The 24,390-nt window shown below is 39.9% G+C and overlaps 1 long non-coding RNA gene across 3 annotated transcripts in view; it reads right to left on the reverse strand.

Moving 5' to 3' along the window:
• Window positions 1–1,799: 1,799 nt before the first annotated feature.
• LOC131491997 (uncharacterized) overlaps window positions 1,800–24,390 on the reverse strand; it is a 51,191-nt gene continuing 28,600 nt past the window's right edge. For 2 of the 3 annotated variants that reach the window (XR_009251766.1, XR_009251767.1), the window contains exons 2-4: window positions 3,783–3,870; window positions 3,453–3,653; window positions 1,800–2,261 (exon numbers count right to left, since the gene is read on the reverse strand). This is a non-coding gene — a long non-coding RNA (uncharacterized LOC131491997). Of the gene's footprint in view, window positions 2,262–3,452; window positions 3,654–3,782; window positions 3,871–6,407; window positions 6,490–24,390 lie in introns of those variants that run through there. The other variant, XR_009251768.1, reaches the window with a different exon arrangement.

The following is a 24,390-nucleotide window of genomic DNA, read 5'->3' on the forward strand; positions in this document are numbered from 1 at the left end:
AGACCGGAGGACCTCTCCCTGGTTACCCATGCACCTCTAAGCAACTTGACCCCCACTGCCCCCAGTAGATTTCCTCTCCCTGAAGGCAGACTTCTGTACCCAGTGGTTTCCAGGGTTCCCTCGGCGATAATTTTCTACAGCAAGAAGTTGATTGTTTTGTTCCTTTTATTGAAGTCTCACTCCCCTCATCAGCAAAACCAGAACAACGGCAATGCTTACCCTGCCTGTGATGATAAGCACCCTGCCTGATACATATTATTTCAGACAAGCACGCTGGTTTGTGCAACAACTGGTAACAGCCCCTATGGGGGCACGTTGAGCTCATTTTAATGAATACTTAAATTCCATAGTTATTACTTCAGAAAAGTGGTGCTGAATTTATTTTGACTTCCCTTGGTTCAGACATTCTCTCAGTTTCCTCTCTTCCCGGCTGATTTAGATCAGTTTCCAATGGCAACGTGATGGCAGAGTCACAGCCCATGCAGGTCTCATTTTCAGCTCTCCATCTCCCATTACCGCTCTGCCCAGTCTCCTTCCCATCCTTTCTCATCAGACCCAACACAAGTGCAGACAGAATTTTGAATGATCCTCTTGCCCACTTGGGAGACCCTGCCTCAACCTCTTCATCACCAGAGCACGGAGTCTGCTCACCCACTGTCTGAGATCATTCTCCGCCTCATCAGACATCCCACAACTGCACATGGAATTTGGCAAACACTAGTGACATGCAGCTATGGAGCTCTTGACCTGTAGCGAGCCCCAACTGAGATATGCCGAAAGTGTAAGATATACCCAGATTTCAGAGTAAGTGCAAAAATTAAAAAGGAATGTATGGGGCACCTGGGTGGCTCAGTCGGTTGAGCATCCAACTTCGGCTCAGGTCATGATCTCGCACTCCATGAGTTCGAGCCCCACATCAGGCTCTGTGCTGACAGCTCAGAGCCTGGAGCCTGCTTCCGATTCTGTGTCTCCCTCTCTCTCTGTCCCTCCCCTGCTCACGCTCTGTCTCCCTGCTTCTCAAAAACAAATAAACATTTTAAAAAATCATCCTTAAAAAGGAATGCAAACTATCTTATTTAAAAATTGTTCTATTGATTACACATTGAACTGATAATACTTTAGAAACATTGGGTTAAGTAAAAATGTGTTATTAATATTAATATCACCTGTCTGTTTCACTATTTTAATGTGACTACCAGAAATTTTTAAACCACGTCTATGGTTTGCATGATAGATCTGTTGTATGGCACCGCATCTCCAATGGTTGGCTTTTGTTAGTTACTGCTTCAGAGCAATATCAGTCTTCCTTTCACACCACTGCAACCAGTAAATTGAACAAATGGATATCTTGTGTGTAAGAATAAAACAGCCTTATTTTCTTCTCCCACTGTTCCTTTAACTTGCTCGGCAGTGCTAGTTTTCCCCTGCCCCTGGATGAAACTTGCCTTTCTGGCCACTCTTACGGAATAGGACATCTTAGAGTCAACTGATTCCCAACACACAACTTGGAATGTCTACTTTGAATTTCTTTTTTTTTTTTTTTAAATTTTTTTTTTTTCAACGTTTTTTATTTATTTTTGGGACAGAGAGAGACAGAGCATGAACGGGGGAGGGGCAGAGAGAGAGGGAGACACAGAATCGGAAACAGGCTCCAGGCTCCGAGCCATCAGCCCAGAGCCCGACGCGGGGCTCGAACTCACGGACCGCGAGATCGTGACCTGGCTGAAGTCGGACGCTTAACCGACTGCGCCACCCAGGCGCCCCGGTCTACTTTGAATTTCTAACACGCATACTGAGACAAGTTTCCAGGTTCATTCCAAGTTTCAAGGACTCACCCTTCTCTAGACAGAATGTGTTGTTAAAAGAAGAGGGAAAAAAAATGCTGCAGTCAGTGAAGGGGGCAGGGTTGTTGCATTCTTCTGTCCTCCCCTGTCACTCTTCCCCAACTTGCCAATCAGGTTTCTGATTCCTCCAGTATGGGAGAGCAGACTTGGAGGGAGGTGTGGTGCCCTTGAGAACAGGCTGTGGGTTCCCTGGGCCCTGGCAGTGCGTAGAGTTGCCTCTTCCTCTCACACAGATTCTGGGAGGTCTTTCAAAGCCTCCCTCTTTCCTAAGGGCCACTCACCAGAAACTTCTCTGGTGTGGTTGATACGTTCTCCTCCAACTTTCTGTTGACTCTTTCTTCAGCCAAGAGGAATCCAGCAATACTTTCACTTCTCTCTGATGAGGCTTCTTTATTCTTTTCTTAAAAGGTGTTTTGACTGAAGTATAACATACACATAAGTGCACCACTTGAAAAGTCTCTAAGTGAGTGAACGTGTGTGCCCCCCACCTGAGGCAAGAAATAGTCTGCTCCCTTTTATAATGGCCCGTCTTGGACAAGGTCTAAAACGCCAGCCCTTCCTCTGGTGTGGCTGCATCTGGTCCTGGAGATGCTCACGCACTCTTTGCCCCCACAAATTCTGGGAGGAAGTACCCAGGGCAGGAGCAGCCCTCCTTCATATCCACCATCAGAGCAGGAAGCAAGCTTTCTGCTTCTTCAGCTCTGAATCAGACACTTGTCTATTCAGTGGCTGAGACTGACATCAAGTTCACTGAGTGGACTCAATGTCCCTCCACTTGTTTGAGGGGGAGAGAGAGGCATCTCTCCTCAACCTTTCCTCTTTGGGTGTGGCAGGGGGGGACTCATAGCAAAGCAATGATTTTCACCGAAGACACTTCCTTCCAAATCCCTTTCTGCATCCTCACTCCCTGTGGGGGAAGGGGAACCCCACCCAGGTCTCAGCCACCTGTTTTGAACATGTTCATCTCGGTCTGATGCCTCACTTCGTGTCTTCTATCTTAGGATGTCAGCGGAAGCATGAGTTCTCATGTCCTATTTTAGCACCAAAAGCACCTAGTCACCTTCTCTTCTCTATTCTCCCCTTCCATCAGTAAAGAAAAAAGTAGGGGAGACATAATTCCTGCTTAAGTACTATATTTAATTCAAGGTCATGGAAATTTAGCTTCTGCCTTCTTATGAAGTTCTGCTTGCTATGGGAGATTCAAATGCCTCATCCAGACGGTCAAGGCTCCCATGTGCAGCCACTTACAGTGTGGGACCAGAGCAAGGCTGACGGAGGGTGGCGCTTTGATTCAAATCCAAGCCTGCCATTTACTAGCCTCTCGGAACCCTGGTTCCTCAACTTGAATGATATGCCTCACTTTGCAGGGTGGGGAAGAGTGAGGTTAAATCACGGTAGTTGCTTAATGGTAACTTTCCATGATTTTCCTGGCTCACAAGATAGTGTCAGTTTTCTCGACTCTTCTTCCAAATCCCTTCTTAGGTTACTCACTGGTCACATAACTTTCCACACCCATCTCCTACTGGAAACCTTTACCTGGGTCTAAAGAAAAGGGAAAGGGAATCTAAACCCAGAAATAAGAGAAAGTATTCTAAAAATTATACTCACTTCTGCATGGATCAGAGAGCTGGAGAGACCCGGGGATACCATCTCTCCGGTCCCGACCATGGTCATGATCCAATGTCAGGTTCGATCTTCTTCACTACGCATGTTTTATGTGACAGACTATCACTGCTCCTAAAAGTCAGATTCCTTTTCTTCACGAGATATGCAATCTTCCAAGCAGATTCACTTGAAATTATACGGCCCCTAAAAGGATTGATACACAGGTATCATTTATACAGCCTCCTGAACTTGCAAGAAGTCCTTTCTCTTCTAATATGGAATCCTCATCATTATTTGTTTCTTTGTTTTTTTGAGAAAAACGAAAGATCTCACCTCCTCTGCCTCTACCACTGATGTACTTGTTTCTCTAAGGATTTCCACCATCCTCAACTCCTTGGGGCTGCTTCTCAGCCATGGCAATCTGCAGGGGCAGCAGAATAGTGGAGCAAACGGTAAGGAGCTGTTACAGGAGCAGACAGGATGCAGTTCCTGGTGTCCAGTACAGGACAGGGAATGTGTTCGGAGGCCGCCCGGCCTACTCTGGAATCCCACATGTGTTCCCTGAAGTATATGCCCAGATAATCCCATTGTAATGGGGAAAAAATGGTGGCTGTGACTCTTCTATTCCGACAGCTCTGTGCAAAGGTCTACTGTGGAAAAATCTACGCAGGGAAACTCTGCCCTCGGTCATGCACCCCGGCCTGAGATCATGCAGTGTGTGTGGTTAGTTAAAAAGGGAGTAGGACCAAAAGCACTAAGGGGTCATATGACCCATCTTCTCTGTTGGGAAAACAACTCAGTACCAGTCTTGCTGACTGTGGGACATCTCGGGAGGGGAGCATCCCACGCTGTGGGGAGACGTCGCTGGTCCTGTATGGGTCTTTTTAACCATGTTCACACACCTGGCCACTGAGTTTCATCAGATGTATCATCAGGGATATGAAAGGGCAGAAATATAATAGAAACCAAAGAGTTCCTGCGGTTGAGAGGGAGAATGATATTTGAAAAGCAGTGCAAATTTGCCTCTGGTCTAGGCCAGTGGCTCACCACATTGTACAGCAAAGGAAAATGTCTGTTACTATTTGTAGGACATAACACAGATGTAATAAAACCCGGAATCGGCACCAAAGGACCCTTTATTATAAAACACTACAAAATACCCCTGTTCATTCTCCAAGTTTATAAAAGCTCCGAAATGGAGGCTGCCGTCTTCCCCTTTGATATTTGTCATTCAGATGAAGCTACTAGACTCTTGTATGCTGGTCAGAGGGGCAAAGGGAGGTCACTCTGATGCACCCTTGGCCTTTGTGCCCAGAGGGATAGCCTGTGCTTACTTTTGCATGCAGGAAACACCTTTGGAAATTTCTTCTTCCCGCTTTGACTCCACCTGCCTAAACCAATTTGTCACCTGAAGAAAAAGAGGCAATGGGTTCTCTCACAAAATAGGAAATCCTTAAAAAGCAAAAAGATACACACACACATTCCACTGGGGCTTTCGCAGGGCAACCGAGAACATTTCCAAGCCCAGCCACCATCTGAGTAAAAGTAATTTTTTAATTAAAACAAACCCCAGCTCATACTTCACACAATGATGTAACAGCAGATCTTCATAGAGACTTTGTGACATACAGCAACACATGTGAGATGGAGGTAAAAGGAAAGATTAAATGAAAATACATATTTGAGCTGGTTATTAGGCACAATAACATTTCTAGGAATGGGCCACTTGGGAAAACAGTTGATTTGGCTGGGGATAAACAGCGCCTCTTAGGTGTGCCCTGAGAAGACGTGATCAGAACTTAATTTTAAATCTGAGGATTGTAATAAGAATTTGCTTGTTTCAAGTCACTGCCAAAAAAACGGGAGCAGGCATAAGCCAGCCCCCAGAGGACGAACTGTAAGATGTTCGTGTTACCCTTGGTGTCAGAAGGAGGGGCCGAGACGAGTTAAATATGCTAAAGCTAATTTCTACTTGTCTTTTCAAGCTCTAGCAATGGGAACCCTCTGATTTTACAGACCTCTGCACAAAGGGAGCAGCAATGAATCTCTGAGATCAGCGTGAATGTAGGGGCAGAAAGAAGAGAAAAGATTCATATTCCACCTCCATAAAGAGCTCTCTACAGGCTGAGGGGTTTTGGTGAGATGTTTGTAATCTGATGTTTTTGGTGTCAATCTTCCCATTTATAGACTGATGTTACATCGCTGGACACTCACTGTTCCTCCCTTACGGATGTTATTTCTGCAGAAAAGGACTACACAATAGACGACGTGACAATTCTCTTTTTGCCTAAGTTGGAGTCTAAAATTTGAAACAGCTGATGTTCTCTTCCTTTTTTAAATAACTAAAACACAGCTTTGGTACTTAAATTTGATGTTCCACTAAGAGTGTGCTCAGATGGGAGTATTGGAACTGTGTGAAGGGAAAGAATTGGATGGTCGGGCAGGGATTGGGTGCGTGGTGGGTCACTTCCTGACACTGTGCTCGGCGGGAACACCTCAGGGCAGTGTTGCATCCACTAGATAGTGGTTGGAAATGAAGAATTTGGAGCTGCCTGCCCGTTATGTATGTACTTAAGAGCAAGAGGAGGTTAATGAAAGAATGATTTTACCTTTTATGTCAGATTCACCTGAAATTAACCAGGTCTTCATTTTCCATATTATCATAAAGTCAACAAATAAATCATACCCGGTGTAAGCTTCCCAGAGAGTAAAACTGGCTATACTAATTTCCCTTTAAAGCATCATCGCATTTTTCTGGAATATAAAAGCAAATGCTATGAGTCACAAAAGTATGAAATTTCAAGGTCAGCTCGTACTGTGTCACTCAAGGCTTCCCAGATACCAAATAAAAATTCCATTACTTTGTGTGTGTGTCTTACTCTCTTGCTCCCCTTGCCTCGCTACAACTCAATGACCTTCAAACGCAGTATCTATTGTTGTAGCTACTTTCATCTTTACCTGAGTGAAGCAGAATCAATGTGCTTGACCAGCAATTCCAATTAAGCCACTAGACACCATCCTGCTGAATCTGCAAACTTTGGATTTATATTGAATTAATGAAAGCTGAAAGGGGTTCCCATATCACGGCCACACTTAATGCATCCTTGTCAAAAAGAAATGTAATTACAATATTGCACATACATAATAGGTTGATCAACCTACGCAAGGTGACAACCATGAACTGATCATATGGAAGTGTCAATGAAAATCCCAGTAGCTATTATAAAATGTGCTACTTTATATCATTGGATCCCCTAGAGCCTGGGTGGTTCAGATGCTTGGCAAAGAAATGCACCCTAAGTGTCACTTATTTTCAGGTTAATAGTTTAAACAGACCAATAGGTAGTATCAAAGTAACTGCTCCATATCAATTAGTTTTTATCATTTTTTAAAGCTTGCTTGTTTATTTTGAGAGAGAGAGAGAGCAGGGAAGGGACAGAGAGGGAGGGAGACAGAGAATCCCAAGAGAATCAGCACAACCTGATCTCAAGAGAATCATCTCAACCTGAGCCAAAATCAACACGGATACTTAACCTACTGAGCCACCCAGGCACCCTCAATTAGTTTTTATTATTTAGACACAATTATCTTCATCTAACAATTGATTTCCATGAGGGTAAAGCCAAGAAAAAAAAATGTATTCTAAATGTTTACAGTTAATCTTTGAAGTAAAAAACAAATCATTCCTGAAAAAAAAAGTAAAGGAATTGATAAGGTGGAGTAGGCAAAGCAACACTGACATTTACTGGCTGGTGACTTTTCTGATTTAGACACTGGACACACCTCAAAGAATTAGCTTTGCTTGTCAACCTTATTATTAGCTTTTGGGTTGTTAGATTTAATTAGAAAAAAAATCTAAGCTCCAAAGTAGTAAACAAACAAACAAAAAGGAGAAATGTATCTGATCACTTAAGTACTGTGATCAGTTAACCTACCTCATAACGTTGACATGATGGTTGTCAAACTTGACTATTTTTTTCTCTAGTATTATGCTAATTTCTTATTTGAGATAGTACAGAAAAGAAGTCTCTATTCACTCCTCTCCCCTAAAGTAACTAAAACTAACAAGTGTAACCAGGAAACACCTCAACCTTGAACCACAAGTTATGAAGTAGGGCTACCAAGTGCACTGGAAACTGTGTCCAGGGAAAGAGAGATTCAGAAAGAGAAGTCTGAGCTCTGCAGACCCTGAGATAACATGTTGTCTAGACTAGATGATTCACCAGAGGGGTAACAAAGGTGCCCTGATTGGAGCAGGAAAGTCAGGGTGTGTGAACAAGCCAGGTGAACTTTCCATAGAGAGGCAGAGGACTTATTTTTGCAAGAAATAGGCTATCGGTGAGTCTGGATTTAGAATAAACCCAGGTGGCTCACAGAGCTGCAGCTTTGATGACCTGAAGATGAGTAATGTTTAAATTGCCAAATAAGAACATGTGACCAAGAAGTGAGAATGATTTCCTCCAGCCAGAGGCAGAATCACACCAACCAGGTAGAGTACTATGACAAAGTATTCAAAGCAACTTACAAATGTTCCTCTTCTCCCAGTTTATCCCAGCTTATCCCTGTATTTTTGTTCTGCAAACAGTTGCTCTAAGAAAACTTCCACCATTCAATGGTGGACACCAGCATGGAACTAATATAAAGAGGAAAGAAACATCACAAAACAAGTTAAATAAAGAATAGACACCATATATAGTAATAGCTATATTGATTTCAGATAAAACAGACTTCAGAAAGAAAGAAAATTACATGGATAAAGAGGAGCATTGCATAATGAAAAAGCGATCAATTTTTTAAGAAGATTCAATAATCCTTAATGTGTATGTATCTAACAACAAAGCATCATAATACATAAGGCAAAAAGTGACAGAACTGCAAGAAGAAATAGACAAATCCACTTTGAACTTTAACATCCCTCTTTCATAATTGATAGGTCAAACAGGGAGAAAATCAGTAAGGGTGTAGTTGACCTGAAAAGTACCATCAATCAACTGGTTCTAGTTGTATTATAAAATATTTCGTCCAGGGGCACCTGGGTGGCTCAGTTGGTTAAGTGTCTGAATCTTGATTTCGGCTCAGGTCTTGATTTCATGGTGGTGAGGTTGAGCACTCTGTCGGGATCTGCACTGAGCTTGGAGCCTGAAAAAGATTCTCTCCCTCTGCCCTTCCTCCCTGTTCTCTCTCTTTCTCTACCTCTCTCTCTCAAAATAAATAAATAAACCTAAAAAATATTTCATCTAACAATAGCAGAATATGCATTTTCAAGCTTACATGATATATTCGCTATGATAGAGCACATTCCAGGCCACAAATGGCACTTGGGCAAATTTGAAAGAATAGAAATCATGCAAAGTATATTCTCAGATCACAGTGGAATTAAACTAAAAAGGAATAATGAAAAGATAGCTGAAAATCATCTTTGGAGATTAAATATTTGTAGATTAAACAAAACACTATTAAATAATACATGAGTCATAGAATAAATCTCGAGAAATTTTAAAATATTTTGAACTAAATGAAAATGAAAATAAAACTTACAAAGCTTGAAAAATGTAGCAAACAGTGCATAAAGGGCAGTTGATAGCATTAAGTACACGTATAAAAAAGAAGATAAATCTAAAATCAATAATCTAATGTTCCACCTTAATAAACTACAAAAATAAGAGCAATTTAAACCAAAAGCAAACAGAAGAAAAGAAATAATATAAATTAAGGTAGAAATGAATGAAATTTAAAAGAAATTGAGAAAATCAATGAAATAAAAAGCTGCTTTATTGTGGCTCCATACAAATTTTAGGATTGCTTGTTCTAGCTTCGAGAAGAATGCTGGTGCAACTTTGATTGGGATTGCATTGAATGTGTAGATTTCTTTGGGTAGTATTGACATTTTAATAATATTTACTCTTCCAATCCATGAGCATGGAATGTTTTTCCATTTCTTTGTATCTTCTCCAATTTCCTTCATAAGCTTTCTATAGTTTTCAGCATACAGATCTTTTACATCTTTGGTTACCTTTATTCCTAGGTACTTTATAATTCTTGGTGCAATTGTGAATGGGATCAGTTTCTTTATTTGTCTCTCTGTTGCTTCATTATTAGTGTATAAGAATGAAACTGATTTCTGTACATTAATTTTGTATGCTGCGACTTTGCTGAATTCATGTATCAGTTCTAGCAGACTTTTGGTGGAGTCTATCAGGTTTTCCATGTATAATACCATGTCATCTGCAAATAGCGCCCCGAATAGCCAAAGTAATATTGAAGAAGAAGACCAAAGCAGGAGGCATCACAATCCCAGACTTTAGCCTCTACTACAAAGCTATAATCATCAAGACAGCATGGTATTGGCACAAAAACAGACACATAGGCCAATGGAATAGAATAGAGACTCCAGAATTGGACCCACAAAAGTATGGCCAACTAATCTTTGACACAGCAGGAAAGAATATCCAATGGAAAAATGACAGTCTCTTTATCAAATGGTGCTGGGAGAACTGGACAGCAACATGCAGAAGAATGAACCTAGACCACTTTCTTGCACCATTCACAAAAATAAACTCAAAATGGATGAAGGACCTGAATGTGAGACAGGAAACCATCAAAACCCTAGAGGAGAAAGCAGGAAAAAAAACCTCTCTTACCTCAGCCACAGCAATTTCTTACTTGACACTTCTCCAAAGGCAAGGGAATTAAAAGCAAAAGTGAACTATTGGGACCTCATGAAGATAAAAAGCTTCTGCACTGCAAAGGAAACAATCAACAAAACTAAAAGGCAACCAACGGAATAGGAAAAGATATTTGCAAATGACATATCAGACAAAGGACTAGTATCCAAAATCTATAAAGAACTCACCAAACTCCACACCCGAGAAACAAATAATCCAGTGAAGAAATGGGCAGAAGACATGAATAGACACTTCTATAAAGAAGACATCCAGATGGCCAACAGGCACATGAAAAGATGCTCAACGTCACTCCTCATCAGGGAAATACGAATCAAAACCACACTGAGATATCACTTCACGCCAGTCAGAGTGGCTAAAATGAACATATCAGGAGACTGTAGATGCTGGAGAGGATGTGGAGAAATGGGAACCCTCTTTCACTGTTGGTGGGAATGCAAACTGGTGCAGCCGCTCTGGAAAATGGTGTGGAGGTTCCTCAAAAAATTAAAAATAGACCTACCCTATGACCCAGCAATAGCACTGCTAGGAATTTACCCAAGGGATACAGGAGTGCTGATGCATAGGGGCACTTGTACCCCAATGTTTATAGCAGCACTCTCAACAATAGCCAAATTATGGAAAGAGCCTAAATGTCCATCAACTGATGAATGGATAAAGAAATTGTGGTTTATATACACAATGGAATACTACTTGGCAATGAGAAAGAATGAAATATGGCCTTTTGTAGCAACGTGGATGGAACTGGAGAGTGTGATGCTAAGTGAAATAAGCCATACAGAGAAAGACAGACACCATATGTTTTCACTCTTATGTGGATCCTGAGAAACTTAACAGAAGACCATGGGGGAGGGGAAGGGAAAAAAAAGTTAGAGAGGGAAGGAGGCAAACCATAAGAGACTCTTAAAAACTGAGAATAAACTGAGAGTTTATGGGGGTGGGAGGGAGGGGAAAGTGGGTGATGGGCATTGAGGAGGGCACCTTTTTGGATGAGCACTGGGTGTTGTATGGAAACCAATTTGACAATAAATTTCATATTGAAAGAAAAGCTGCTTGATTGAAATGATCACAAAAATTGATAAATCTCTAGCCACATGAACCAAGGGGTAAAAAAGGGTGAACACAAATTACAAATATCAGAAATGAAAGAGGTCATCACCACTGTTTCTATGGAAATTAAAAGAATGATAAAAGAATATTATGAAATATTATTGTTGCATTTAAAGAAATAAGAGCCATTTAAACCAAAAGCAAAGAGAATAAAGAAATTTAAGAAAGTAATTATAGCAATTCTCTACAATCTCTGTCAGAGAATAGAGGCCTCACTCAATGAAGCCAACAGTATCCTAATACCAAAACCAGGTAAAGATATTACAAAAAAAGGAAGCTACATGAGCATACATGCAAAAATCCTCAACAAAACATTAGTAAATTAAATCCAACAACGTATACAAAGAATTATACACAATGACCAAGTAGGATTTATTCTAGGTATGCAAGGTTGACTCAACATAAAAACCAATTAATGTAACCTACTACATGAGCATATTAAAGGAAAAAATCATATTATAATGTCAATTGGCATTGAAAAAATATTTGACAACATCCAACAACTATTCGTGATTTAAAAAAAAAAGGGGGCGTCTGAGTGGCTCAGTCAATTAAACGTCCGACTTCGGCTCAGGTCACGATCTCGCGGTCCGTGTGTTCGAGCCCTGCATCGGGCTCTGGGGTGATGGCTCAGAGCCTGGAGCCTGCTTCCGATTCTGTGTCTCCCTCTCTCTCTGACCCTCCCCCATTCATGCTCTGTCTCTCTCTGTCTCAAGAAAATAAATAAACTTTAAAAAAAAAAATTCTCAGCCAACTCATAATAAAACTTGACAAAGAACATTTACAAAAACCTCCAGCTGATACCATACTTAATGGCGTGAAACTGATACTTTCTCCCTAATACTGGAAACAAGGCAAGAATGCACCTTCTCATCACTCTTCAATAAAACACAATACCATCTACAATAGCACCAAAAGAAAGAAAGAAAGAGTTTGATATAAATCTAACAAAATATGCACAGGATCTACAAGCAAAAAACCAAAACACCTTGATGACGGAAGTTAAAGAAGATTTAAATAAGGGGAAATATTCTGTGCCATGGATTGAACGACAATATTATTATGTGAATTCTTTCTAACTTGATCTATAAATTCAGTATGACTGCAATCAAAATCTCAGCAAGCTATTTTGTGAACATCAACCAACTGATTCTGAAAGTTTATAAGGAAAAGCAAAAGACCCAGAGTAGACAACACAACACTGATTAAGAACAAAGTCAGACGACTGACACTACCCAACTTCAAGATGTACTACATGACTATAGTAATTAAGACAGTGTTGTTACCGGTGAAAGAATAGACACATAAATCAACAGATCAGAATAGAGAGCCTGGAAGTACACCCACACAAATATTGTCGAGTGCTTTTACCAAAGATGCAAAAGCAACTCAATAGAGAAGGATAGTCTTTTTTTTTTTTAAGAGAGAGAGGGAGCACAAACGAGGGAAGAGGTGCAGAAGCAGAAAGGGAGTCTTCAGCAGGTCCCACAGTCAGCGTGGAGCCCAGCGTGGGATTCGATCCCACAATCCTGGGATCATGACCTTAGCCAAAATCAAGAGTCCAACGCTCAACTGACTGAGCCCCTCAGGGCTCCTGAGAAAGGATAGTCTTTCAACAAATGTTGCTAGAATGATTGGATTTCCATATGTAATAACAGCAACAAAAAACAATTCAAACACAGAACTTACACTTTTCATAGGAATCGACTCAAAATGGATCATAGACCTAACTATAAAATGTAATTCTACAAAACTTCTAAAAGAAAACATAAAGGAAAATCTAGGTAACTTTGGGTTTGGGGATGATTTTTTTCATACAACTTTAAAAAACACAGTACCTGAAAGAAAAAACTGATAAATTTGAACTCCATAACATTAAAAACGTCCCGTATTCAAAAGACACTGATAAGAGAGTCAAAAGACAAGATACAGCCAGGAAGACAGTATTTTTCAGAACACATGTCTGATAAGGAACTTGAGTTCAAAATATTCAAGGAACTCTTACAATTCAACAATAAGAAAATCAGGAACACAATTTTAAAATGGGCAAAAACGTCTGAACAGACATCTCACAGAAGAATACATACACATGGCAAATAAGCATTTGAAATGTGCTCATCATTATTTGTCAACAAGGGATTGCAAACTGGAACAATGAGGTAGGACTACACACCTGTCGGTGTGGCTAAAATCCCAAACCTAATAACACCAAATGCGGGTGTGGATATGGAGTAACAGGAACTGTCATTCACTGCTGCTGGAAATGCAGGACGGTGAACTTCAGAAGACAGTTTAGTAGTTTCCTACAGAGCTAAAATCTTGCCATACAATCCAGCAACTGTACTCCTTTTTTTTTTTTTTTCTTCCCAGCAACTACACTCCTGGGCATTTACCCAAATTAGCTGAAAACTTACGTCCACAAAAAAATCTGTACATAGATGTTTATAGCAGCTTTATTCACAACTGCCAAAACTTGGAAGCAACCGAGATGTCCTTCAGTAGGTGAATGGATAAACAAACTGGGGTCCATCCAGACAATGGAACGGTACTCGCTTCTAAAAAGAAATGAGCCACGAAAACACACAGAGGAACCTTAAGTGCATATTGCTAAGGGAAAATAAAAAAGCATGACATTCTGGAAAAGGCAAAACTAAGGACAGTACAAGGTCAGCAGTTACCAGGGGTCTGGGGCAGGGAGGAGGGATGAAAAGGTGGAGCACAGAGGATTTTTAGGGCAATGAAACTATTCTGTATGATATTGTAATGGAGGCTCTTGGCATTTTATGTTTATCAAAAGTCATAAAACTGTACAACACAAAAAGTGAATCCTAATGTAAACCATGGACTTTAATAATAATTTATCAATATTGGTTCATCAATTATAAATACTAACAAAAGATATTAATTAATAATAGGGGAACCTATGAGGGGCGGGAGAGAGAGTAAGTATAGGGGAACTCTGTACTATCTGCTCAGTTGTTTTGTAAACGTCAGACTTCTCTAAAGTCCATTAAATTAAAAATGAAATAAAAAAAATTTACTGCACAAATCCACGTATGAACACATCATAGTACAATCACAGAACGGAAACATTTGTTTTACATTTTAGAAACTTCCAAAAAGAAAATATAACCTAAAAAAAAAAAATCAGACTGTCTTTGGGCTTCGCATCAGCAACCATAAACAGCAGACAACAATTGAGTAATCTCTTAAAAAAGCTGAAGGAAAATAACGTGTCCAAGTATGAGTCCCTCAATCCAGAGAGAAGGGAAAATAAAAACATATTCAGGGGGCACCTGGGTGGTTTAGTCGGTTAAGTGTCTGACTCTTGATTTCGGTGCAGGTCATGATCCCAGGGTCGTGGGATCAAACCCCACATCGGGCTCCAAGCTAAGTGTAGAGGCTGCCGAAGATTCTCTTTCTTTCTCTGTGTCTGTCTCTATTTCTCTCTTTCTCTCTCTATCTCTATCTCTCTCTCTCCCTCTGCTCCTCCCCTGCTTGGTTTCTCTCTCTCTCTCTCAAAAAAATAAAAAATTAAATAAAATAATAAAACTAAAAACATATTCAGAAACATAAAGATCAAGATAATTCACCAAGAATGGAAGATGATTAAAAGATATCTCAGCAGGGGCGCCTGGGTGGCGCAGTCGGTTAAGTGTCCGACTTCAGCCAGGTCACGATCTCGCGGTCCGTGAGTTCGAGCCCCGCGTCAGGCTCTGGGCTGATGGCTCGGAGCCTGGAGCCTGTTTCCGATTCTGTGTCTCCCTCTCTCTCTGCCCCTCCCCCGTTCATGCTCTGTCTCTCTCTGTCCCAAAAATAAATTTAAAAAAAAAACGTTGAAAAAAAAAAAAGATATCTCAGCAAAAAGAAAGTTGAACTGAGAAATAAATGCAGATACAAGAAGCATTCTTAGGAAAAGAAAATTGGTAAGATATCTTTGTAATTCCAGTGACGATGATAATTGCAGATGGCAGTGTTACAAACAATTTGGAATTAAAACAGACATGGAACAAAGACATGGAATAAACTGGAACAACCACCACCACAACAACAAAAACCATGGAAGATGGGAGAGCAAGATTTAGATTAATGGGTCATGGGCTTTTTATTTTTGAAAATCGGTATTTTGATGACTCTTAGGCTTCTGAAGTGAAGGATACAGGTTATATCTTTTTACGATAATCACTGAAGAATAAAATTAAAATATATAACTCCCAAAACTGTACCATGTAAGTGCATGTGCTATATTACTGAGTATATCTCTGAAAAGAGAGAACTTCCTTTAGATTAGGCATCAAAATTTAATCGTGTTCCTGTCTGCCGATTGAAGACTTTCCCATACACTAACTTTTGGCTCCAAAAATAGGAAATTTTGTTTCTCCTCCATTACTCACACCCTTCCTGTGCTGGGCACCATAGGAAACATCTGATATAACTTCTGGCCCTGACATATCAAGTCAAAATATTAGAAAGGACAACAGAGAAGGATATTTCTGGATATCACTTCTACAAAAGTCACTGTGAACCATTTGAACCTGCCCCAACTAACCCCGAGTAAATGCATCCACAATTCAACTTCCCTTAGCCAAGTCCCCCAAATCCCCGCTGCCCCTTCATCACCACCTGATGTGAGAAGTGTGATGGATGGAAATCTGAGTGGAAATAAAGCAGCAAACTTATGAATTTCACTTCATTTATCTCACTTTTGCCAAATTTACCAAAATGTGTGCCCACTTTAGCACATTGCGGTGGCTCCCCAGGCCTCAAAGGATATTTTGGCAGCTGAGTGACTCGGAAGTTAAAGCTTTATTACTTTCACAGTAAACACGTTTCTGCACTCTGTCTGAACACAAAACAAAATGAACAAAAACTAATGCACGGAAAAAGACTGAAAGGAAATAACCCCCAAAATATTGATGCTATTTGTATTTAGGTGTTGTAACTCTAGGTAGATTTTATTGTTTTCTGGATAATTTTCTATATCATCAAAACTTTCATTGACAAACGATTAAACAAACATTAAATTAGTTGAAGTGATATTTCTTCTGGCTTTAGCTGTTCTAAGGGCTATAATCTTTTCATTTGTTTTTTTTATCCAGAATAAGATCATGAAGAGTGCTTTAATTCCCAAGGAATTTCAGCCCTCTGATTAGATGTTTCTAGCCTTGTGCAGTGTGTATTCACAAGTTATAAGTCCTCAGCTAAGTCTCTTCTGAAAGACTATATAGATGCATATATAAAGTTGCAATGCTAATAACTTTTTGGATAAACAGCAATATACAATAACAAGGGCAAGACTTCGTTGGCAGATTCCACAATTCTTATCGACTATGAAACAAACACATGTAAAACTTTCTCTTCTCGCATACACGTGAAATGGTTCGGAAGAGGCAAAACTGCTCTTGATTTAGCTACATTTGCCCAAGTGTTCAAGAATAATTTGATGAATGCAAGGTGAACAAAATGAATGAATCCAAGAATGATTTGATTCACTCTCAGTTTTGTGTTTCAGTCTTTGTTTTGCGTTTTCCATTCAGGGCCTCTTGCCTAAACAGTCTAAGAATGCTCCACATTTCTGTCATAAATACAACAATAAAACCCAGAGGAGTCTACATACGGTCAGTATTGGCAGAGGGGTTTAGAGCAAACTTCCCAAACTGGTATTCCACAGACCTTCCTTTCAAAGGTACTTACAGATAGAGTATGGGAAAAACAATTCCTCTCAATATATTTGGTAAACATTGGGTTAAACAAATGGTGTGTGGGCGCGTGTGTGTATGTTTGCATGACTTGTTAGTTTTTGTCTTTTAACTAGCAGACTGCCAACTTTCATAGGTAAATAAGTACTGTAAATTGTCAAGAGAAAATAGAATATGCTGTATTCTATTCCAAACGTATTTGATCCTAGAACACATTTTTTATTCTGGAGCTACTAAAGTCTCTAGATAAATATTCTGAGGACCACCATTTGGGAAAATGGTGACTTAAATTCTGATGTCTGCTCTAATTTGTGTGTGTTGTAAAGACTGGTGTATGGAATCAATGAAAATGCATGTTTTACACCAACATTGAAGACTAAAGAAAACATCGCTACTGGAAGTGGTTTACCTTTGCACGAAGGCAAATTCCATATTTATATTTTTAGCATAATTCAGTCTGGAACATTGCAATATAGGGGAGGAAAAAAACCCAACCACCCCAGGGTAGTCACTGTGGCAACCTGTTAAAAAAAAAAAAAAAAAAAAAAAGGTGGGGGAAGAGAGGAGAAAGGAAGAGAGACGTGCTAAGGAATTATTAAAATATTCAAGATAAATATTAATTATTCAAGATAAAATTGTAAGAGTTCACAAATATATTCAGCTCGATGCAGAGTTTTGCCAGGTCCCCGCCTGTTAGGTAAAGAGCCAAACATTCTAAAGGAAAGCAGGAGTGCAGAAAAGGACCTCACATTTATCTTTCTCCAAATTTTTGCTAGTCATATAAAATTCAGTGGCGTAAATAATGTGTTCTAGTCTGCCACTTCGTTAAGTGACACAAAATACTGTCAATAACATCAATGCTCAGTTCAGCTCAGTTCAGGAAAATGCTGTAACATTCTCAAATGAAAAGAAGAAAGTAAAAGTCATCGTGCCATCATAACTCCAAAAAGAATACATTGATGAGTTAAGGTAGCCATGAATCCCAAAGTAGTATACCAGATTACAAGTTATCGCAAATATATGAACCACGAAAATGGAATCTACTTGGTTACAGATCAACTCTTGAAAGGCAAGCAAATGCCGGGTGGAAGTAAGATAACCAAAGCAAAGATACCCCAAATTCCAATGGACGAAGGATACTGCACATTGGAAAAATGGAAAACATGCAGTGCCCACAATAGTATCTTTGAAAACCACTTACAATTTTCTAAATACAAGTTAGATATTCTCTTCCAAAGAATATGTCCAGAGTTGGAGCCACTCATCTTTTGTGGCTGCAGATAAAAGAATTTATAGACAGGATTTGTCAGCTGCCCTTCAGATATGCTCTTTCCTGCAGCCACTGACTCTCTGGGACTAGTCCATGCTCAACATTAGACTTCAAGTTTATGGCCATTGTTTGCCTGCTGGATACTTTTTTGGACTGATTATTCTTTGAACTATGAAAATCCGGTTTCAAAACTATCACTAAAAATTAGAATACAAATATCAATGACCTACTTTATGTCATGCAATGTTCATGTAACATGCTCCAGTGGGGTGCTGGAGACAATGTCCTATGTATCTTTTCCCAACTCCATGTTCAGTGCTATCAGTGCAATAATAGTTTGAAATCTGTCACAGTGGAAGTATCTGTACTACTGAAATTGGGAAAATACGACAAATCAGGCTTTTTCTTTTCACAAAACCAATTGTTAGACACATACCGGTACATATCTATTAATATCTGTTAGCATTCTGCAGTTTTCTCGATTATTGGTTTTCATTATTAGCTTCCATGAAAATAATCAGGTTATCCTGATGCTTCTACCTAGATTCACTTTTATGGCATAACAAAAGTTATGGTAAGAGATCTGGGATCTCTCCGGAATTCTGCCTAAAATATAGAGTATAATCTACTACAATAAATATCCAGCTTCTCTGACCAGAGCCCAAGTGCCAGGGGAATTTTGATGGTCAGTACATGCACAGGAACAGGAAAAACCCTGCACTAATACACAGCAACCAGGCTTTGGGGTAAGAATTCTGAAAGTGACATCAGTAAGTTCTAACAACGTGGTGATTGTGGTTTATAAGCACTGTTACAACTATTAGCAACCCTTAATAATTTACTTAGTAAGGTTGCTGATAAACAGAACCACCGTATGGGGGATTCCGTTTACATGTCGCACAAAGGCACCTGCTAAAGTGGTGAGTAGAGACTGAAGTGCAGTCTGACCCTCCCTTGCACGCTACAGGGCTGCAGTTACCTGGGCATCTGGTTGGACTTTTTACAAAGGTGTGGTCTGTCCTAAAGACGTCCCTGATGGTAAACAGCCTATGGTCTTGGGGGAAATAAAGGACTATAGAATTGGGAGTCATTCACATAAAAGAAAAACAACAGAAGACTTCCACTTTTCAGTCAGAGGGCTCCTCCTAAGACCAGCAGGCATTATGCTGGAGAATTCCACCTGGGATGGCTCTGTGACTTCAAGTTCTGACACAACTTTGCTACTACATAACAGGGTTATTTTTTTGTTTGTTTGTTTTAAAGTAAAGCAAAGAAGTCACAGCCAGATACCAACACAGGACAAACACGTCTGTGGACCAGAAACAGACGACAAGTACAAACTGATGAGCAGAGACGGAGCCATGGCAAAGGAGTGGGCGAGAAGAGGGAGAGAAAACTCGGTAGTAAACAGAGAGAGATGGACCGTGAGGAGATGTACAGATGGAGACAGTACAAAAGGTAAAGCCAAAACTCAGACAAAATACCTCCAGGGCTGATAGCTACTGAGCTGCTCCAGCACCTGGAGCTTCTTGTCATGTCGGGCAGGGGGACAGAAACACAACAACATTTGCCATGTTATTAGGAAGCTGTATGGTCGAATGTATGTTCAAATGTTAAGGGTAACCACTCAAAGAATGGAAATACAATCTTTAGCTTCTAAACAAGCAGAGAAGTCAAAGGGGAATATAGGAAAGTTTATCAGCCCATCAGGTACAGGGAAGGAGAAAAAAGAAATGAAGTAAAAGAATGTCAAACAGCATGAAATAAGGTGGCAAAAACTAAGTCCAGCCCAACAGTGCTCACAGTGAAACTTGCTATTAGAGGACAGCATTTGGGACACCTGGGTGGCTCAGTTGGTTGGGTGTCCAACTTCGGCTCAAGTCATGATCTTGCAGTTTGTGAGTTCAAGCCCCGTGTCGGGCTCTGTGCTGACAGCTCAGAGCCTGGAGTCTGCTTTAAATTCTGTGTCTCCCTCTCTCTCTGCTCCTCCCCTGCTCATGCTCTGTCTCTCTCTACGGGGGATTCCCCAGGTGGCTCAGTCAGTTCAGAGTCTCCGACTTCGGCTCAGGTCATGATCTCATGGTTCGTGGGTTCAAGCCCCACATCAGGCTCTGTGCTGACAGCTCGGAGCCTGGAGCCAGCCTCGGATTCTATGTCTCCCTCTCTCTCTGCCCCTCCCTCGCTCGTGCTCTGTCTCTCTCTCTCTCTCAAAAATAAATAAACATTAAAAGTTTTTTAAAAAAAATAACGACTAAAACAGTCTATCAGAGAAATGTAAAAATCACGAATTTGTATGCAACTAAGAGTAGAGCCAAAAATACATATATAAAGCAACACTAAAAAAATGACAAGAATTTGGCAAATATATGCTCATGGTGGGAGATTTTAACAATTCTAACAGACGCTGATAGATCAAGTATACCAAAGGTCAGTAAAGATACAGAAGACTTAAACAACCAAGTTAACAAGCTTGGTCTAACGGATACATGTAACCCTGCAATAGCAGAGAACAACCATCTCTTCAAGTAAACACGGAGAATTTATAGAAACAGACCATGTACTAGGTCACAGAGGAGGCCTCAACAAATTCAAAGAATGACTATCACACAGGTCATGTTCTCCAACAATAAAGCAATTAAATTAGAAATAAGAAGATTATTTTCAAAAGAAGAGTCTTTGCCAGAGTAGGCGGAACAAATGGGCCATAAACTCTTGAGACACACACATTGAAATCAGGTTCAGCACATGCCTGCTGAGTGTCCTTGGACAAGGCACTTAACCTCTCTGGGCCTTGGTTTCTCCACATGTCACATGGGTAGACTAATACCTCTCACAAAATTCTCATGCAGATTACATGGGGAAGTAGCTTAAAAGCACCTAGAACAGTATCTGGCAGACCCAAATCCTAGTTTCTGTTCTTTCACATAGCATGTGCTCATTAAACATCAATCAAATCGAAAGCTGCATAAATGAATACCAAGTAGAGAGAAATGTACATTCTTTTGCAACAGAATTTAGAATAGAATTTAATTAATCAACAAGGTTCTATCTGTTAAACAGAGACAAGAAAAAATACGGCAAATTCTATAGGGGTTTTTGTTTATTTGTTCTTAAATATTCATTTATTTTTGAGAGAGAGAGAGCACATGCCCATGCAGGGAAGGGGCCTAGAGAGAGGGAGAGAGAGCATCCCAAACAGGCTCCACAGTGTCAGCACAGAGCCTGACGGTGGGGCTTGAACTCATGAACTGTGAGATCACAACCTGGGCCGAAATCAAAAGTCGGACGCTTAACCAACTGAGCTGCTCAGGTGCCCCACATTCGATGTCCTTAACTAGCCTCTATTTGAAAAGAAAGGAAAGGTCTTGCCAGGATCTTTGGAAAGTCCAATGCCACATCCTGTTTGTCCCTCTCATTGTTAATTTTTATAATCAGTTCAGATCATGAGGTCATTTTATCCAAATAAAGAGAACTCTTGTGAAAGATGAGAATCACAGCAGGCAATGTTTGATGCAGCCCACAGTGCGGAGAAGAGCAAGCTGCAGGCACCAGTGTTCAGAGGCGACCCAACTAAATTCAATGACCCTAAGTCAGCTAGATGTGAGAATTTCCTGACAAGGGTTGCCACTCCATTACATCAGGCGGGGATCTGTGTGCTCTCCTTCCAAGTTTGATATTTCCAGACATCCTGAACTTGATACGGGCTGTGCGACAGGCTGAGATCCACCCAACTTGCTGCCGTGATAGTTAATGAGGTGTGTACAGCGATGTGGCACCAAGACAGCCTCCATCACTCTCTACAGCCTGCTTGGCTCCCCTTCCCACAAGGCTTTTCAACTTGGGTTAGGGCCAATTTTCTGCTTGGTTGCTTCATTTCTATGGGACTCAGAAGAAAGATTTTCTGCTCTCTTCCTTTTTTGTCACTGGTGCCAAAGACACATCAAGTTAACTGTTAGGGTAGAGCATGATGTTCCCCCGGTCCACATCAAGGCTTCGGTCAAAGAAGAAAACCTTTCCAGATTTTAGAGAAAGGCGGCCTTGGTGACAAGGCAGACAAGAACAGGATGGACAGTTTGGGAATTCAGCACCGCCAATAGGAAAACAGCATGTGGTTCTGACGCTATGAATGGTCCTTGACTTCATTCTTACCCAGAAACTATAACATCCTGGTTTTTCCATCCTCACCTAAAAAAATTTAAACATTTCCAAAGCACACACAAAAAAATATGGATTAACCAGTGAAAAGGTAACTGGACTAGCTAGATCAGTTCTTTATGTCATATACCAAAATAAATTCCAGATAGATTAAATATTTTTTTAAGTTTATTTATTTTGAGAGAGACGCAGAGAGAGAATCCCAAGCAGGATCCCCACTGTCAGCGCAGAGCCCCATGTGGGACTCCATCTCGCAAATCATGAGATCATCATGACCTGAGCCCACATCAAGAGTCAGATGCTTAACTGACTGAGCCACCCAGGCGCCCCCAGGTGGATTAAATTTTTAAGGTAAAATTAATACAGGTAAATGCTTTTATAATATTAACATGGAGAAGAAATTCATAAGCTTGAGTTCAGAAGCTGAAGGAAAAGACTGACATATTGTAAATATTTATATGGTTAGAAAAATCATAAATAAGTCTAAGACAACAAATAGGAAAAACAGTTTTAACATAGTCCATGACAAAGAGTTCCTGTTCTTAATGTATAAAAAGCATATATCCAAAAATAAAAGGAAAATGGGAAATGGGCATGATCAGTCAATTCCCAAAGGAAGAAACACAAGTGACTAGTAAACAGACCTAAGAAAAAGTGCAACTTTGTTATTAAACAAGGAAATGCAAATTAAAACAATGAAATACCATTTTATTTATTTGTTTGTTTATCTTACTTATTGCACTGGTAAAAATTCGAGTAAATAGCCAGTGTTATTGAAGCAAACTATTGACAACTATGTGGGGAAACATCAGGCTGGCCAGGGTAAAACCAATACAATTTCTAGGGGCCTGGGGATAGGAGGGAGATGGAAATTGACACACTACATTAAAATCCTTAAAAATGGACATATTCTTTGATCAAAGGATTTTATTTCCAGGAATTTATTCTGAGGAAATAAACAGAAGTACAGTCAACCCTTGAACAACACGGAGGGTTAGGAGCCCATCCCCCATGCAGTCAAAAATCTACATATAACTTTAACTCCCCCCAAATTTAACTAATGGCCTACTGATAACATAAACCAGAAGTCTTACTGATAACATAAACAATTAACGCAGATGTTGTATGCTATATGTACTATAGACTATATTCTTACAATACAGTAAGCTAGAAAAAAGAAAATGTTCTTGAGAAAACCATAAGGAAGAGAAAATACACTAACAGTATGGAAAGGTATTTATCAAAAAATAATCTGTGAACCCATGTAATTCAAACGCATGTTGTTCGAGGGTCACATTTACATAGATATGCCTTCAACTCTTCCAGGCTTGTTTATGATAGCAATAAATCAAAAAATAAAGAGCAATAAATCAAAATCAATAAACAAGTCAACCAACATATCATTTAGTAGTGGCACTTTTAGGTAAATTATGAAACATAAGCACAATGAAGTACTTTGTGATGATTAAAAGTAAGGAGGTATAAAACCAGATCTACTAACATGCAAAAATGTCCACATTACATTAAGTGAAAAAAATGTAGGTAAACAGGATTTGTATATCCTGGCCCATTTTCCCCCAAACTTTAATCTAGTATGTATATTTGTATATGCCTATAAATGCATGGCGGTGGGGGGAGTCCAAGAGGATAAACAATGATGTTTTCAAAGCTGTGTTCTCTCAGTGGGAGATTACAGGGAATTTTCCCTTTCTTCTTTATGTTTTTTTGATTATCTTTTTTTTTTACAATGAAAATTTTTTACTTTAAGGATCAGAAAAAATCACAAGGCAATTTATATTGAGGACTATAAAAAGAAGAAAGCGTAGTTTAACTAGGCAAAGAGATTCTAGATTTGGAAACTTCTGGGTTTTGCTACAGAATTTAATTCAATTCATGAACTTTAACATCTCACGGGGTATCTCATGGTAACTCAAGAGCTTTTTCCTCTTCTCTATCTCACTGGTCAGCAAGACTGTGCAGACATCCAGTAGACATTCTTTTGGTCATTTCCCCTAACAATCGTT

This window comes from Neofelis nebulosa, chromosome 12 (assembly GCF_028018385.1).
Source record: "Neofelis nebulosa isolate mNeoNeb1 chromosome 12, mNeoNeb1.pri, whole genome shotgun sequence".
Classification (NCBI taxonomy): domain Eukaryota; kingdom Metazoa; phylum Chordata; class Mammalia; order Carnivora; family Felidae; genus Neofelis; species Neofelis nebulosa.